Source organism: Oreochromis aureus, linkage group 14 (genome assembly GCF_013358895.1).
Source record: "Oreochromis aureus strain Israel breed Guangdong linkage group 14, ZZ_aureus, whole genome shotgun sequence".
Classification (NCBI taxonomy): Eukaryota; Metazoa; Chordata; class Actinopteri; order Cichliformes; family Cichlidae; genus Oreochromis; species Oreochromis aureus.
Window position 1 is genome coordinate 2,731,032 of NC_052955.1, and position 17,437 is coordinate 2,748,468.

Here is a 17,437-nt window from a genome sequence, read left to right on the forward strand (position 1 = left end):
AGACTAAATGCGGTTCAGTGTCGGTGCTTTGGCAGCTCAGGTGAGCACAACAATACCTGAATAAGGTTTATAATTAACGCTGTGATTATAAATGCTGCATCATCACATGTGACACCTTGAAGAGTGTGTCTGCTCATTAAAAATTAATCTGCGTGTTTACAGTTCTGAGCTAGATGGTTTCTGAGTTTTATGACTTTATGGTTTGATTACAAATGCAAAGCAGGCCAGGCTGATGTGGCCACGTCCCATTCCAAAGTCGGAGCACGTCTATGCGTCCTTAACAGACACCTGTGGACCGAGGCAATCATCCGACAGACTAAACACGAGTGAAATAAAGAGCGAAGAGCACAAAAGCTTCATGAGGACGTGAAAGGTCGTGGTTTTCCGAGTAAGGAGGCGAACGAGGACACATGAGAGGAAGGTTTGGCACAGAAATAGGAAGCAGGAAACAAAAAAAGGACGAGCTATTGCAGGATGATGCAGATGACCCGCAGCAGGTGTTTTTGTGTGCGTGCGTGCAGACAGGTCTGTTGAGGGGGGCGTGGCTTGTAAACTACCTGAAGCAGGTAAGGTTCGGGTTACCTGCAACGCTTCAGTCTCTGCACAGTCCGCTTTGGAAGAACGTAATTCAGTGTTTGCTGATGAGTTTGTTCACTTATCGATCAGCCGATTAGGCGCGCAGAGCGGAGATCATCCACCCGCAGGTGAGTCGGTCATTACTCACACCTGCGGCCTCTGCGCAGCGTCTCCTCACAGCCTGGGCTGCTGCTTCTTTTTTTTCTTTTTTTTAATTCTGCTGTTTGTTGGCTGGTTGGTTGTTTGTTTTTTATTGGTTGGTTTGTTTGTTTGTGGCTGTTTGTGTCTGTCGCGTGAGAGCAGACTTCAGTAATCACTTCCATCGAAACTCCATCAACGCTCGTATTGTTTTCAGGAAACATGCGGTTTTAATGCGAGACTGTGACGTGTAATTCATACCTGCGTAAGAACTGGTTTTGTGCACGCGCATGCGCGTGTTGTTGGAGTCATTCAAGGACGGAGGGCTGCTGGGAGTGTGTCCGGTGTGCCCTCCCGATACGAGTTTGCAGAGGTGCGTGCGTGAGCGTGTTTGGTGTGCAAATGGTTCTGTTGCCTTGGTTACAGTGACATCACGCATGCTGCTGGGGTCACTTCAGCTTCACACGCACTTAATTTAAATGTGCATACATATATTTTTAAATATAGTAAATGCTTTGTTATTGGCGGCGTCTGGAGAGTCCGCTTCATGATGATCCAGCAGCGCCGTCATGTTTGCGTCACTTAACCTAATATTGACTTAAACTAACACGAACCTGTGCAAAGCACCTGAGGACAAAACCAACACTGATATGGGATTTTGAAAACAAACTCTATAAATCCTTAAAACTTGTAAAAACATTAAATATGTACGATACGTATATTATACTTAGTGGATGGTAATAAGATTGTGTGAGCGTCGGGCCACAGCAGATGGTTTGATGTCGAACAGCCGCTCATCGTCCGTTTCTGCGCCGTTTTAACCAAAACTGGATCCAAACTGGAGGTTTTGTTGCCGTTAGCTCGGCTCTGTTTCACGCTTCCTGGACTTTGGATCAAAGCAAAGTTTGGCTATTGGAAGTTTTTTTGTCCTGCACGCTTTTATGAGTTTGAGCAAATATAAAGGAGGAAGAACATAAAATGGAAACGCCGTGGTAGATGATTACTCTTGTTCCGCTAACCTTTCATTAACCAAGTACATTGTCATTTAAATGTTGCACTGAAAGTACAAAGAACATGAATTTGCTTACTTTATTGCAATAATATGATCTAATTCAGTTGCTGCTGCCTTTGGAAGCCACTTTGCAACCCCCGCCCCAGCTCCTTTCATGCTATCTCTAAAAAGAGCCATAAAGCGAGGTGGACTTTAGAGAGCGGTCTGCAGCACTGTGACGTAGTGCAAAACAATCTTAAAGAACTTACCACCAGTTACTCCTGAGACGTGATGACTGAAAATATTCAGATGAATGAATTTAATGTTATGTTCGTCTTAATCTTTCAGTCACTAAAAAAGTCAAACACTCTGATTAAAAACCTCCCAAATCAGAAGATTTACTACATTTTATAGTTTTATGTCACTTTGAACTTGTTATCTTTAGCTGACCAAAGCACCCTGGACTCCAACTTTAAATCCAAACATTAAGCTTTATATAAGTTGTGTCTTCTCTCTCCCATGTTTTGCACAGTAAAGTATTATCAACAGGTCTTAATCCACTTCCAAACACAAGTGTGTACATTCAGGCGCACCCTCGCCTCCTCCGGTCTGTGGTGACTGGTTCGCTGCAGGAATGTGTGGCTGTGGTTGAACAGCTTCTCCACCCAGCGACAGCTGAAAAATACTCATACCTACTGTGGGCGTCCGACAGCAGGCTGATCCTCCGCCACGCCTGAGCTAAGAAACAATTAGATGCGCGTTTGTGTCGGTCTCTGAATTTTTCCACCAACCGAACAAACAAAAGCCCGTCTGACACCGCAGGGCAGCAAACACTTGAGTTTATCTGCCCAAAATGAGTAATCAGTTAAAGGAGGTTTGCTTTGTGATTAAAGATTTAATCTTGCAGTCCGGATTTAATGGCCGACACTATGCCTCAAACACTGAGCGTGCCAGCTGGTCTGAGACATGACTTTAGGGTTAGCTTAATGACTTCAACCCATCTCAAATCTAAAAACTGGCTTTTCTAGGTTTTCCTCCTTTGCCTGGTTCATTTTATTTTTCTTCCAGGTTTTGTCTGATTTCAGGATCTTTATTTTTTCAGTTTTCTGACACTTCATTGTTCAAATGTTTAATCAATAAGTCGTGTAAAAGACTGGTGACCCGTCCAGAGCGTCCTCTGCCTCTTGCCTTACGGCAGCTGGGATGTTGACGACCCAAATCGTAGATGTGGACAGCAGGCAGGATTCAATGATAGGAGAGCAGTTTATTTACCAAGGGAAAAAGTCCAAACTAAGGAACCACAAGTTGTACGTGCACACACTCTGAAAAAGACCGACGACTGCACAGAAAAGCAACCAGACACACGCCTGGATGATGATACTAGAGCGCAGGGGTGGGCAACTCCAGGCCTCGAGGGCCGGTGTCCTGCAGGTTTTAGATGCGTCCTCGATCTAACACAGCTGATTTAAAGGCTAAATGACCCCCTCAACATGTCTCTGAGTTCTCCAGAGGCCTGGTAATGACCTAATCATGTGATTCAGGTGTGTTGACCCAGGGTGAGATCTGAAACCTGCAGGACACCGGCACTCGAGGCCTGGAGTTCCCCCGCCCCTGCTCTAGAGATAAATAACCACCAAAATAAAACAGGAAGTGAGAAATGATAACTAAACAGAGAAACACAAAGACATTTACTTGAGATCAGGGAACTGACTCGAGAGCGTGGAACAAGAAACTCTAAAGGAAAAACTAAACGCTAATACGATCGGGAACAGAGAAATCTAAACTCAGTACACTAAAGAAATGCATGAAGCACCAACTCCGGGTCAAAGACCCAGCACCGTGACGGCTACAACAACATGACTAATTTCTCCCTTTCTGATTGTTGGGGACGCTTACTGAACAAGGATTCACTGTTCTCCAGATGTCTGCTACAGTTTTCTTTCACCTTGCAGAGTTAGAAATGTTTGACAGACACCTGAGGTTTTCCTGTTCAGTAAAGTCTGGCGAGCGTTAGCTGAGCTGCGAGCTCAGACTCTGTCACCACGAGCTAAACCCTTCACGGCTCTGATGATGCCCGGGTGTCTGTTTGGCAATTACTTTGAGTCAATTTGATCGGTTTAAAGTCCGACATTAAACAAATACCTGGAAGAAGTGAGGCGCCACCTGCTCTGCTAATGTGCTGCCAGAGCAGGCATCAGGTCGATATTGCGTCTTATGCAACCTCGAGCCTGAGCGCGTGCAGCTGTGTCAGGTGTAAGATTTTCAGGTTGTATGTTTTGGTCACATGTTAGTGCCGCCGATTCTTATTGAAGAGCTCTGGCTGGTCTGGATGTTTGTTAGAGGAACATTCAGACTGTCGGCTTTTCTCGTCTTTCTGTAGTTTAAACCTTATGGCTACAGATTTACGTTATACGGCTGTCCCGTGTCTGATGTCACTGTGGATAACTAACCAATCCCTCACCTTATTAGAATTAGATCAGGAGCTAGATCTGACCATGCAGGCCTAAATTAGCTGTTAAATGTACTTGGTTGGCTCCTGTATGAACTCTGAGGGGAAGGTGACTGTGTGACAGAGCACAGGTGAGATCACCTGCAGCTTTTAATTGTGTGACAGATCACATGACTGTCTACAGTTTCACTTCAGCCTGAGGTGTTTAACGGTGATTGGACCTGATGGAGTTACTGGAGAGAGATCCGCCTGATCCTGAAACTGCAGTGATTATCCTTTGAAATTTTAAAGTTATTTGATTTTGAAAATGTGACTTTTTTGACTTTATCTCCAAACACATTTGAAATGGTGCTGCTGTCTCCCAGATAAACTCATCAGGGTGTGATGGCAAAATACACCCTGTAGACGAAAGTTCAGTGTATCCATGTAGGCCATAACGCAGGTCCAGCGTGTCCCCGTGCACAGACCGGTAAATATAAACACGCTCAATTTGCCTACATGTGATTTTTGGATTTGGTGCAGATGAACTCGACTAGTATGGACTGATGCAACCATGTCACCCTGTGATGTGAGCAGTTTGTGAGAAATGAGTTTGAGTCGTCTACACAGAGTATGAGGGTTTAGTTTTTTTTTATTCTTCCCTCCATCGAGATTAGTTTGTTTCATTTTGTTCAAAGAGCGTTTAAAATCATTTTTCACTCAGACTTTCTAGGAAGAGGAAGTTTAATGAGCACGTCAAAGCAATGTGTAAGAATGACCCCCAACAGACGTGAACTTTCACCTCCAGCGTCAGCACAGCTTTCATTTTGAATAGAAACCAAGTCTGTGAGACGAGAGGGTCAGACAGCAGCTGTTCAGTGCTGAGATGTTTGCTGGGTCTGGGCTGTGTTGACCACACTTCTGCAAAATGGGCCAAAGACCTGGCAGGTCATTTTAGAAGACCTTTTTTATTTACACTGCTGTTCTATTAAATGCCACACCTGACTTCCTGCATGAGGAAGTCAGGTGTGGCAGAGAAATATGTGAGGCTGGTGCGGGACAGGTGTGAGGACAGTGGTGAGGTGTGCAGGAGGAGTGACAGATGGGTTCATGGTGGGGCTGGGACTACATCAGGGATCTGCTCTGATCCCCTTCTTGTTTGCAGTAGTGATGGACAGACTGACAGATGGAGTCAGGCAGGAGTGTCTGTGGAGTCGGCGAGCTGTAGTGAGAGTGGGGAGCAGGTGGGAAAGAGCCTGGAGAGGTGAAGGTATGCTTTGGAGAGGAAAATGAAAGTCAGAAGAATCAAGATAGAACAGGTGAGATGGAGACGTGTAGTGTGATAGTGAAGGTAGATGAGTTTAAATAGTTGGGTTAACAATGCTCAAGAGGTGAAGAGACATTCCAGTTTGCTTTGAGTTTGTTGGATTTTTCTCAAATCACGGAAAAAGCTACAAGTTTGCAGACTCAGAGTAAATGAACTACAGGTGTGAAAACACCCCGAGTGACTTCTTAGTGCTGCAGGAAGTATGCTGCAGGGCTGCTCTGTCATTTTAATCTAGAGGTCTGGATTTAAGGGGAGGGAGTCACTTTGACATTTAAGACAAAAAGCAGCATTTTTCCTCTTTGTGAAGCTGCAGCAAACAGCAGATTTATATCTTTTTGAAATCATTCACCAAACAATCATCTCATGGTTTCAGCTCCAAACAAGCACTTCTGGGTCTTCGAGTCGAGTGTCTAGTTTGGAAGAAATGTGTCTGGATGACTATACTGATTACCGATGTTTGCTGTCTGTAGCAGTCGATGCATTTCTTTGAGCCCTGAGATCAACCTGGTTAGGAAAAGCCAAAATACTGACAGCTGTGAATCTGAACCTGAACGAGAGGAAAACCACAGGAAGGGTAAACGGAGCAGGCTCTGAGTTGATGACCGTTTTCTAATGTGTTTCATTAGAGCTGCCGAGGCTGCTGGGATTCATTATGACTCAGATAATCTTCACTGTGTCCCGAGGCTCCGCCCACCCCGAGGCGGCGGGCCGCTCTGACTCTCAGCTAGCTTACATCTGCAGGCTAATGTCCCCTCTGATGGCCATAACAACACATAATGTTATTACACCATTAAACAGCCTGTTTCCTTCAGCTTTATGGCTGCTGTTACCTGCAGCCCTCTCACACAAACACACTCAGTCAGCCTGCAGACCCACACGAGCTTCCTTTGCAGTGTTTACTGTCAGGATTTGGCTGAAAATTGCACTGATGGCTCAGTGAGGCAAATACCTGAATAACAGCAGTGCATCTGCAGCTAAGTGCCGCCTGGAGGGATGTGTGTGAGAGCCTCGGCGCTCTACGTTACCGGATGAGGTTGCATCAAAAGTCGAGCCAGGTCCAGACTTTTATTTATTTTATTTATTTATTGTAACTGCTGTTTCCCTGCTGTGCAAACACAGAAGCCTCTTTGAATAAATAGTTGATTTAATAGCCGATATATCGGAAACCAGAAAACTGAGCACCATCTAATGGATGAAGTAAAATGTTTGTATTTAAGAACTGCTTAAAAACTTTATTGCCTTCTTTAACTATCAGACAATAATTTAAATGTGTGCTGCTTGGGAAAAGAGCTGTTTGGGTTGAAGTACAGCCAAATAAAAGTGTTACACACACATCTTGAAAAGCTGGATTTAAGGTGTCGACACCTGCGCTTATGCACTCGGCTTCCACAGTTCAATGACCTGCTTAAAGAGACCGTCCTGCTAATTTACAGCCAGATGTTTGACGTTGGAGTAGCTTTGCATGATTCAGAGTTCATCTTACCTGGGCCTTCACTGAGTCCATCCTCTGCCTGAAACAAGATGTTTCAGCTCATCTCTCTTTATGCCTTTACTGGGAAATACTGACATGCAGTCTTACACCTCATAGAAAAGCCATTTAGAGACACCTGATCTCTTCATTATGAAGGTGAAGTTTGAAGAAAGGTCATGGGGTCGTCAAAGTCTGATCCAGAAGTCTCCTGATGTGTATCAAAAGTATTAGAATGAGACATGTGGAGACCTGCTGCCTGCAGATAACATGGCAGTAACGACGGTCGTTTTTAGGGTCACGTGTGGAAAGCCATTACTCCACTCTGTGATCCTCCTCTCAAACACTCGCTCCTTCCACTGCCTTTAATTCACCGCAATCCGCCGCCTCGTGACGCCACTTCCAGATTAGTTGGTTTAACATTCAAATCTCCAGAGCAGCATTAGCGTATTTGGGTCATGAGATAAAGATCTATGCAGTAAAAAGAGAGTCCTCCGACACCTTCAGAAAGTCCTTTTTTCTGTTGCCTGAAACCAAACGGGACATAATCACTGAGCCTGAGTTATGAACTCACATCTGTCCGATGTGCTCTTAGAAAACTGAAAATGCTGTTTTTGCATTTTAGGAAAAATAATCTGGGGTTCGAGTTGTTCTGTTTTAATGCCACGGTGTGAGAAATGACGCCTCGGTGTCTTTGCAATACAGCAGCTGGCGTCAGAGTGCCAAATGAAAGCAGGACGCTAACGGCTCGCTGGCCTCGACTGAGAAGCTCTCCGGGGCAAATGTAATTATCTTGATTTATAAACGTGTGTTTATCGCCTGCTCTGCTGGCCTCTGTGCTCCATTAAAGGTGTTAGATGCTGGTTTGTAAAATCAACACGTCAGAGCCTCGTTAATTTTTAAGAACCGGCCAAAATGATCACAAAGAAATGTGACTTTCAGCCTCCTGTGGCCTCCACAGAGCGAAATCTGCAGTGTGTGTGTGCGTGTGTGTGTGTGTGTGTGTGTGTGTGTGTGTGTGTGATGTGTGTGTGTGTGTGTGTGTGTGTGTGTGTGTGTGTGTGTGTGTGTGTGTGTGTGTGTGTGTGTGTGTGTGTGTGTGTGTGTGTGTGTGTGTGTGTGTGTGTGTGTGTGTGTGTGTGTGTGTGTGTGTGTGTGTGTGTGTGTGTGTGCGTGTGTGCGTGCGTGTTCTCTTAATTAAGCCTTGCAGAAGACGATAATGGAGATGCGGTTGGTCTGATAATTGGACTGAACAGACCACAAGTTTTACTTCATTGTTCTTTCTAGTCTTCTATCAACATGAGTCACTCGGGTTGGATCAAATGCGTCTAAACGAGACAGTTTGGCAGTCGTGGCTGTTCTCCTGGTAGGACACGCCACAAAACTGTCACCTAAGAGGCGTCCAGGACCAGGCCAGTGGAGGCCTGGGCGGTCCAATCCCTGTGTGAACGGGCCATGGGCTTCTGATGCCCACGCTGCCTGCTGTACTTCCTGGCTTTGTGTGCAGTTTCTAAGAGGAATCGAACCCGTCAGTATTCAACTAATTTCATTTAAGAGGATCATTCTTTCCGTCCTTCACAGCAGGCAAGTGCATGCTTTTTGTATTTGTGGGGTTTAATTTTCTTTCTCCTAAAGACTTAAAATCCACATGAGTTGCTCCACATTTAATATAATACATTTTGGTTGTTTTAAACTCCATTATCTGCTTTTGTCTGAACTGTTTGATGAGAAATTATAACGATATTTTCTACAAATTACACAAAGTTCTGAAGAAGGTTTTAAGTCATACATTAAAGTGATTGAGACTTAAAGCTCTTATAAACTGGATTTTTTTCAAATCCACGTTTCTCTGCATCACTGGACGTTCACCACAGTCGTGCTCATGGGAAACAAACAACTGTTTGGCTTGAGTTTCCTCCTGAACAGGAGCTCTATTCATTTCTTAAAACATTAAAGATTCAGCGGAGTCACAAAAGTAAAGCTTCAAATGGTCTCTGGAAGCTGTCGGTGCTCAGTGCGAGCCCAAAATGTGTTTCTTGAAAGTTTATCTGAAGACTCTGATCTGTTGTTATCAGCTTCAGTCTCATCATCGGCCACAATCTGGGTTGAGAACATGAGGGGGGGGGGGGGGGAACAGGGAGAAATTTAAAACTTTAAACTTTAAATTAAGCAAATCTCCAGAGAAGAGCTCTTGCTTTTAGCTTTGTGATGTGCACTTTTTTTTCCCCTCCTTATTTTGGGCAAACAGAGGACGAAACCATCTCACGTTTCACTGAAGCAGCGTTTTCCTGCTTCAGCAGGAGCAGAGGCTCATATTACCTTCCATCTGAATTACTTTACCATCCATTTAAAACGTGTTGTTGCCACAGCAGGACGAACCCGGGTGCAGGTGAAAAGTGTCGAACATAAACCGTGACATTGAAGCCGTTTCCATTCTGCAGGCCTCGTTCTGTAATCCTCTGGTTACTGCTGAACTGCAGCGCTGAGCTCCTAAGACGGCGCCCGAGCCTCCGGACAAGTTTCTGTACATTAATAACAAAACACGATGAGTCACAGACTCAATAAAGCCAAATGTAGCTCCCAGGTCTGAGGACTGCTCCTTTCATTCTTGATGAACAGCAGGTGTGTTATTTGTCAGGTAGTTTGATGCTGGAGCAGCTTTAATAAAACAGTCCAGAGGTGCAGTTCAGCGGTTTTATCTGGCCGAGGTGAAGCTGAGCAGACCGCTAACAGCAAACCTTAAACTTCAGTAGTGTCCAACTGGATGAGTCCTAAAATAAATGATCCCTGCACACCTGTGTTTGTATCGGGCTGTAAACGCGTTTATCGCTGCTGTGAAGTTGGACATTTTAACACGGGACTGTTTGGGGACTGACTCGCTGCTGGAGCCTCGTGTGGACATTAGAGGAACAGCAGCTTGGTTCTTCGGCTCTGCCCGTCACTTCCTCTGCTGTGAAAGCTTTTCAGAGAAGCTTGATTTGAATATTTGGATAACACGTCAGCTCTGCATAACCACAAACGCACACACTGAAGTTTGTTTTGACTCCAACGGCTTTACATTAGGGTTAATCGGCGGCCGATAACAAATGCACTTTGTTTGCTGAGAGCCACGAAGATGAGTCCATTGTTAGCTGTCCAGAAAAACACACAATACCTCAGTGCAGTCATATCTCAAGTCTAACAACAGAAGACAGGAAAAGATCAGTAAAGAAACAACTTCCCCAAACCAAAACACAAATAAAACAACAAGTTTGACCGACCAGCGTCGCCCTGTGGCTCTGACTGTATTTTCTTGGTCAGTTATTTTGGAGATGATCGGTAAACTATACACCTTCCACCTATTCTCACCGTCTCATTTTCCATCACCTCACATCCTTGTTTACTTCTACATAATGTCTCTTCTCTGCGAGGACGACACAAAGGCTGCTTGTTCTCAGCCTGCTTTTGTCCGGAACAGACAATGCAGTGACTCCAGGGGACGAAGGGGGGGAGGAGGAGGAGGCAAAAGTGAGTTAGACGGAGAAAAAGGTGACAATAGGAAAAGAGACAAATTTTACCCATGCCTGTGAAAAACACGAGTATCTATATCAAGTTATTTAAAGTGTTGTTTTTTTTTGTTTTTTGTTTTTGTTTTTCCTAGTGTATGAAATTTAGGAACATCACAAAAAACACAAAATCAGCAGCAAGTTTCTTCCTGTTTGTTGTTCATTAAATTTATATATGCAGACCTGCTCATTGCCAACTCCATGTGTTTATTATTGGAGTCCTCTGGAGTAGCTTTGCGTGATTCACAGTTCATAATAATCCTCCTCTGTCTTACTGGGCCTCGAGGAAACCCCTCGGTTAGGAAATTGTCTGATGGAGCCTTTGTAGCTCCTCCCCCTTTAAATTCTTCTTTCATCTGATTGGCAGCCTTCTGAAAATTAAGCACAGTGATTACTGGTTCATTATTCTCTCTTTTTATCAGCGTGTAATCGAGACTCGAGGTCTCCTAATTTTTAGGTTTGATGAGCAGATCGACCAAAGTGCTCCTCAGTTAAAGCTCAGTTGTTGCAGTTGGACGCTCGTCTCGACTCGTGTAAGGTGACTGAAAAGCCCCAAACCAGAAAATGTCCACTGTTTATAAAATGAGTTATTACTTAATCGTCTTTCAGCAAACTGCAGCACGACACTGCAAAGTTTTCAACGCGGTCTAACAAAGCCGAGCTCGTAGTTGGTCGCCTGCTATACTGACATTATTGGAAATTTATTTCCTTTTTAAATTCAACTTAAAAATTAAACGTCATTAATTAATAAAAATCCAGTTTCGCCACTGTTTTCCAACTTTAACAGATTTTTTTTTTTTTTTTTTTTTTTTAATTTTTTTTTTTTTTTTTTCCAACCCTCAGTGGCCCTAATACAGGTGTAGGGGAACTCCAGGCCTCGAGGGCCGGTGTCCTGCAGGTCTTGGATGTGTCCTTGATCCATCACAGCTGATTTAAATGACCTCCTTAACACGTCTTGAAGTTCTCCAGAGGCCTGGTAGTGAACTAATCATCTGATTCAGGTGTGTAGACCCAGGGCGAGACCTAAAACCTGTAGGACACCGGCCCTCGAGGCCTGGAGTTCCCCACCCCTGCCCTAACAGATCTTTGTTAATAATGCTGTGAATACACGATTCCCCCACAAGTGTTTTAACTAAGATTTAAATGGATTTGAATATTCATGAATGCTTATATTAGTCGTTTCAGTGGGTAATGTTGAAAGGCCGTACGGGGGAAGAGCTAAACCAGCTTGTTTCAGACGATCACTCAGGCTTTACTTTATAAGATAAAGGAGGATTATTTTGAGCCATGACTCATGCAAAGCTGCTTTTGAGTCTAGTGATAAGGGTCTAGCCCGGCCGTTCTCAGGCATGTTTCTGCTCCAGAATCGGCGATTTCCTGCTGAGATGATGTAAAACTGTCGATGCAACAAACGATGCTTAATGTGGTCGCCGAGAGGCCACAGAAGCTCAGGTTTGAGGTGTGTGTGTCCTCTGCTGAGGAGCAGGGGGGATGATTAACTTTGTCTCAGGACACAGACGTTATTTTAATCAGTCTTAGTTCTAATAGTCCTAACTTCCTCTCACCTTCATCATCTCCTCAGCTGAATATCGCTTTCCCTCTAAAGCGGCCGAGCTCTAATAGGAGCCATTCGTCTCTTCTCCTCGCCGCCGAAGCTTCAGCGAGTGATGCATTTCAGGGTTTCGTTTCCAGCGTTTTCCAAACTGCACTCGTTGACCTGCGCTGCTTCGCTCTGCACACACAATATGCTCGATGCCAGTTTTAAGGTCACAGCCAAATTAAAGTGTCACCTTGATTGCCAGCTATGCACGTGGAAACAAATGGAGAGCCAGATTCCTGCTTTTTTTTTTTTTTTTTAAATTTATTTTTAATGGAAACATTTCTTAAACACGGATTTCTTCCTGCAGCATTCCTTGGAAATTATGCTGCATCCACAGAAAGGAGGGTGATGGGAAAAGCTCCGGTTCAGCGTATTTTACTGTGAAACTGGTCTAATAGATAAATCTAGGTAATGCAGTTAAAACTTTAAAAGCTGAGCTGCAGTTTATTCTTTAATGATATAATTGCACAGCACATAAGTGGGTTAGATTTGAAAACACCACATGAATCTGTTTCTGTATTTGGAGCTTTTGACGTGAATAAAATCCAATTTTCCAACGAAGCCGCTGCGTTCGCGGGCAAACTCGTCAAAACAAAAAACGATTTGCTCTGAAAGTCTGGAGCAGTGGTCCTCAAGTTGTTATGAATTATCCATCACTGCGTGAGCTCAACATTGTTCAACAAGACTGAGACACAGTGATCAGGAAAAAGATGATTTTTGCACTGTTTGGTTATACCCACAGATACAGCTGAGCAACATCTGCATGAAATCCCAGAATTTCATCAAATCTGTAGCTCCGCCTTCTTGGATGGTCTCTTAGTACAGTAACCTCACAGCAGCCATATTATTGGTCAGATAATGTCATTAAAAATGCTCCGACAGCACAAACACAGTCCAGAGTTCAGTTAGCTGAGGTGAAGCCTAACAGACAGCTAGCAGCTGTGGCCCCAGTTTGGAGTAAGGCCCTCACAGACCCCCCCTGTTTGTTTAACATTTTTTAGGGAATGTCACACAGTTAAAGTGTAAATATGGCTGCATGCAAGCCCCTTCTATCTCAGATACATCCTACATATTGCTGCTCTGCTCTGAACTGTAGTCTGAGGACAGTGTGGGGCACTGTGGGAGTGTCATCCTGCTCTGAAGCTGTAAACTCGCCTCCTGTCACCTTCACAGTTGCACATTCTGCACATCTAATTGGATAAAACCACCTCAGAGTGCCGTGCTAATAAAGCTGTGTAGAAGTTAAGCCCCGCCCCTCTATCTTGCTATAATAAAGTGTGGTTCGGGGCACAGAGGAAGCAGAATCACCACTTCCCCTCTCCTCCTCCTCTTCATCTTAATCTCTCCCTCAGTTCGATATCAATATCAGCCTCAACCAGAGCCATTTCCTTAATCTTAATAACTCGAATTCATTTCCTATCTCTGCTGCAGCGCGGTTTACAGCAGAGGAGGTGATAGCCTCCTCATCCCAGCAGGGACGGGTCTTAATAGTGGTGATGAGCTGCCTCCCCTCGTTCCCTCACGCTGCTCCATCTGCCTTCTTGTGGTTTCATGCAGACAGAACAGAATGGCACGGTGCATAAAATCTTACGTAATTGAAGAGAAATCTGCTGGTATCCAACAGAAGATCTGCCAACAGGGTTAGAAAAAGTTAGTGGATAAGATCCACTACTGCGTTCTGTCTGACCTTAAAGAGCAGGAACAAGAGAGAAGCTTGCTGGAAACGGCGGAAATGGGAGATAAAGGTCCCTGAAACTGGATTTTCTTAATTTGCTCAATTAAAATTGTACCTCAGAGGAAGATCTGATAACGCCATCTTCTCCCTCGACTCTGGTAGACAACCCTAGTAGTTAACCCAAAAAAACCCGTTAATAAGATAATGTAAATGATGCATTATTCAGAAGCAGTGCGACCACAATCGTGTTTCAGGAACATGGAAATAAAGTGGATTCTGCTTCTCCTTGCGTCCCGTCGTACATCTTCTGCTGCGGCCGTGGACGTTCACGTTAAACGTTAAAGTTAAAAACTTCCAATAATGATCAGGGTTTCCTACTCTTGCAGATGCAGGGGCAGTGAATCGGAAGGGGTTTAAAAGGGGAGGAGCTAAAACGGTCCGTTTCAGGTAAACGGAGGTTATAAGATGAAGATTATTTGACTCGCAGTACAAACTAAACAGTACTCTGAAAAACTGCAGTTCCTCTGGTGTCCACTCAAGGCTCCAGCCGTGAGTCCTTCACCTCAGGCTCAATGTTAAAACTGTACAGCAGAAACACCAGAAGGGCAAAGGTTAAACTAAAATTGATGTTTTATTATTTCTTTAAATTACATTATCATGCTGTCAGTCTGTGATGTCATTGTGACATCATATGGCGTTTCACGTGATATTCAAGAAACCATATTGACTAATATATTTTTATTTGAAGTTTAACTTTGGCCGCAAACAACAAAGGTCAAACCTGAACACGATCCATTTACTGGTTTTCACGTTTGGTGTCGCCTAATGACCTTGACCTGGTTTCCACCAAAAATTCAATCAGCTGATTACATCCTGGCGCCCTTCGGGGGGAAAATAAACATGTTTACAGGCGGCTACACAAACTGATTAGCTCTCTATGAATAATTTAATGCTTCGTAATGACTGTATAACGCATCATTGGGGCGTGGCCTGATTGACTGACAGGTGGATGGCGACACAGGTGGCTGTAGCTGCTAGCTGTCTGCTAGGTGTCGCCTCAGCTAACTGGAGGGCCTGAACTGGACCTCTGTACCACGTTTGTGCTGTTGCAGCCTTCTTAATGCAATTATCTGACCAATAATGTGGCTGCTCTCTCTGCCAGGTCTGGCTTCTGAAAAATTTAAATTCAGTTTCACTTAGAAAGAAAATGATGTGAACAAAGACATTTTTAACCTTTGCATGAACCTAGCTGGGGTGTTTTTGGTGAATAAATTGAACTAAAAATGAAAGTGAACAGAGAGAAAACAACACACAGCAAGAAGATCCTGGGTTCACACCAGGCAGGGCGAATCTGTGTGAACTCCTTTTATTCTTCTTTGAAAAAGGGAGGACGGATCCATCAAAGTCACATGACACTAAACAAGCCCTATTAAACCTCATTCTTCATGGAAAGGACGAGGAAAAGGGGGAAAAGCTGGGATTGAGCATATTAAAGCATTTAGATCAGATCTTAGTTGAAAGGGCAAACATTGTGTAATAACCCCCACACAGCTTTTCAGATTTCTGTTGATGTCTCTTTTGTGATGCTCTTGAATGTCCCAAGAGGCAGATTTCCTGGATAATAAAGGTTTAAATGAATCCAGATCTCCCAAAACTGATTTGTTACACTGATTTCTCGGCTCCGGGAGTGAACATTGCTCTCTTTCTGCAACAGATTGCCCTGATGTTGTTTCCTATCTGATGAAATTAGATTCTGCTAGAGGCTGGTAACGTCTGAAAATGAAAGTTCAGGTGTTAAAATGATGAAAAGTAGGCCAATAAAATGAAATAAAGGCAGAAGAAGTGGATTTTTAGATCCAGCTGAAAAACGGAGGAGAAAGAGGACAGCTGGTTTTACGCCCTGCTGAGCCTCAGCCTGGCTGTTTGTCCCTGCAGACAGGTGTTAGCAGCGTCAAAGTCATGGAAGATGCACACATGCACGCACACGTGCACGTGTGTGTGCGCACAGACACGCACAGCTGTCGGGGAATCATATTGGATGACGAAGCATCAATCATTACAGCCAATCAGACTTCACTGCTTGTATTCTCGTCCAATACGATCACAAGATTTTTATTTATTTATTTTTTTGCCTCCCTGGTGCTGCTGGTGATGTTTGACATCATAAGTGATGTCATCAGTATGTCAGGTAGTAGACCTATTGTCTGTGTGTGTGTGTGTGTGTGTGTGTGTGTGTGTGTGTGTGAGATTTGCATTCCTGAATGTCCTCTAAGACCTGATGAAACTCTAATGTTTGAGCAGTTGTAACTCTCCTGTCATTCAGCCGGGTGGGTGTATCTCACATTCAAATTTTTCCCTCTCATGGAAAATTACCGGCCTGCTGTTGTCCCGGGCTCTGTACTCTGTCCACATTTGAAGGACTGGTTCAGCAGTTCGGGGGAAGTGCACTCATCGTTCTTGGCAATAAGCAAATATGTTTAGATGGTCATGAAAGTAATCCCACAAACGGTTAGCCGAGCTTAGCACACAGACAGGAAACTAGGGTTAAAGTGGACCTGCTCTGTTCTTCCTTATTTCCTGTCACGTCTCATGTTCATATTAATGTTTCAAATAATAAGTAGTAATCCTTTTGTCTCGAGCCCTTCTCTCAAGCTTGGACGATTGTTTTTCCCTGTATAAATATAATGAATGAAATGTGAGCTTATCCTTGGTTGGTTGCAGGAAATGGTTTCAGCCTTGCGCTCTGAGTCTGTTACAAACCACACTGCTGCATAATGAGGGAAACTGAAGATGGCACATTTGTTCAGTCTGACAGGAAATTCCACACTTTCTTTCCCACCCTGTCAAATTTCCAGAGCCTCTTAGTAACATTTTGTTGTTATTCAAACCCATCAGCTGCTCACTTTTAATTTCTGCTGAATGACGTAACTTACATTTGTTTTTACTGAGAGAAATACAGCAGGGCTCAGCAGAGTAACAGAAAATAGTTTTGTTTCCCTTTTTAATCTTTATTTTAAGCATTCTGCATATCTGGATGTGTTTTAGTGTTCTTATTGCACTTTCCTTTAGAAGATGCAACAAAGTTTAAAGAGTTTATTTTATCTGTGGAGTTGGATGTTCACTGGTTCAATTCCAAACGCTGTTAGGAATGAACTTACAGAGAAAAGACGTGAAAGAGTCAAATTTAGATCTGCTTGGTCTGTTTTCGTCTTGTTCTTGGCTGTTCCCTTTAAGGAGCACCGCAGCAGATCATCTGCCTCCATCTCCTCCTGTCCCAGCATCCTCCTCTGTCACGCCGACTTCTTACACCTGCTGGGTCTAAAAGACTAATGTGGACTTCCTCCAGGGTCTGACCCTGCACTGACAGCACGAAGAGGACAGCTCGGGACTGAGAGTTCACTCGTGTCTCTGATAAGACCCAATGAGTGGGGGTGGGTGGGTGAGGTTGATGCAGTCATTAAATCAGGTGTGTGTGTGTGTGTGTGGGGCTCCGAACTGCAGGCAGCTGGTGACTCATCAGCAGATAAAGATGCTCGCTCGCTCGCTCACTCTCTGTCTGGTAAATCTACATAATGAAGCTCCATTCACACTTTGAGCTCAGTGGGAAAACAGCCGTGTGTGTGTGTGTGTGTGTGTGTGTCCACATGTTAAGCAGATGTTCATGTTCACGTCTGTTCTGTGGAGACTGA

General features: G+C 44.1%; 1 protein-coding gene across 1 annotated transcript in view; it reads left to right on the plus strand.

Moving 5' to 3' along the window:
* The first annotated feature begins 503 nt into the window (after nucleotides 1-503).
* Nucleotides 504-17,437, plus strand: part of LOC116323317 — a 37,883-nt gene continuing 20,949 nt past the window's right edge. Inside the window, exon 1 of the mRNA XM_039622242.1 lies at nucleotides 504-704. The gene's annotated coding sequence lies outside the window, so the exon portion shown is untranslated. The remainder of the gene's footprint in view (nucleotides 705-17,437) is intronic.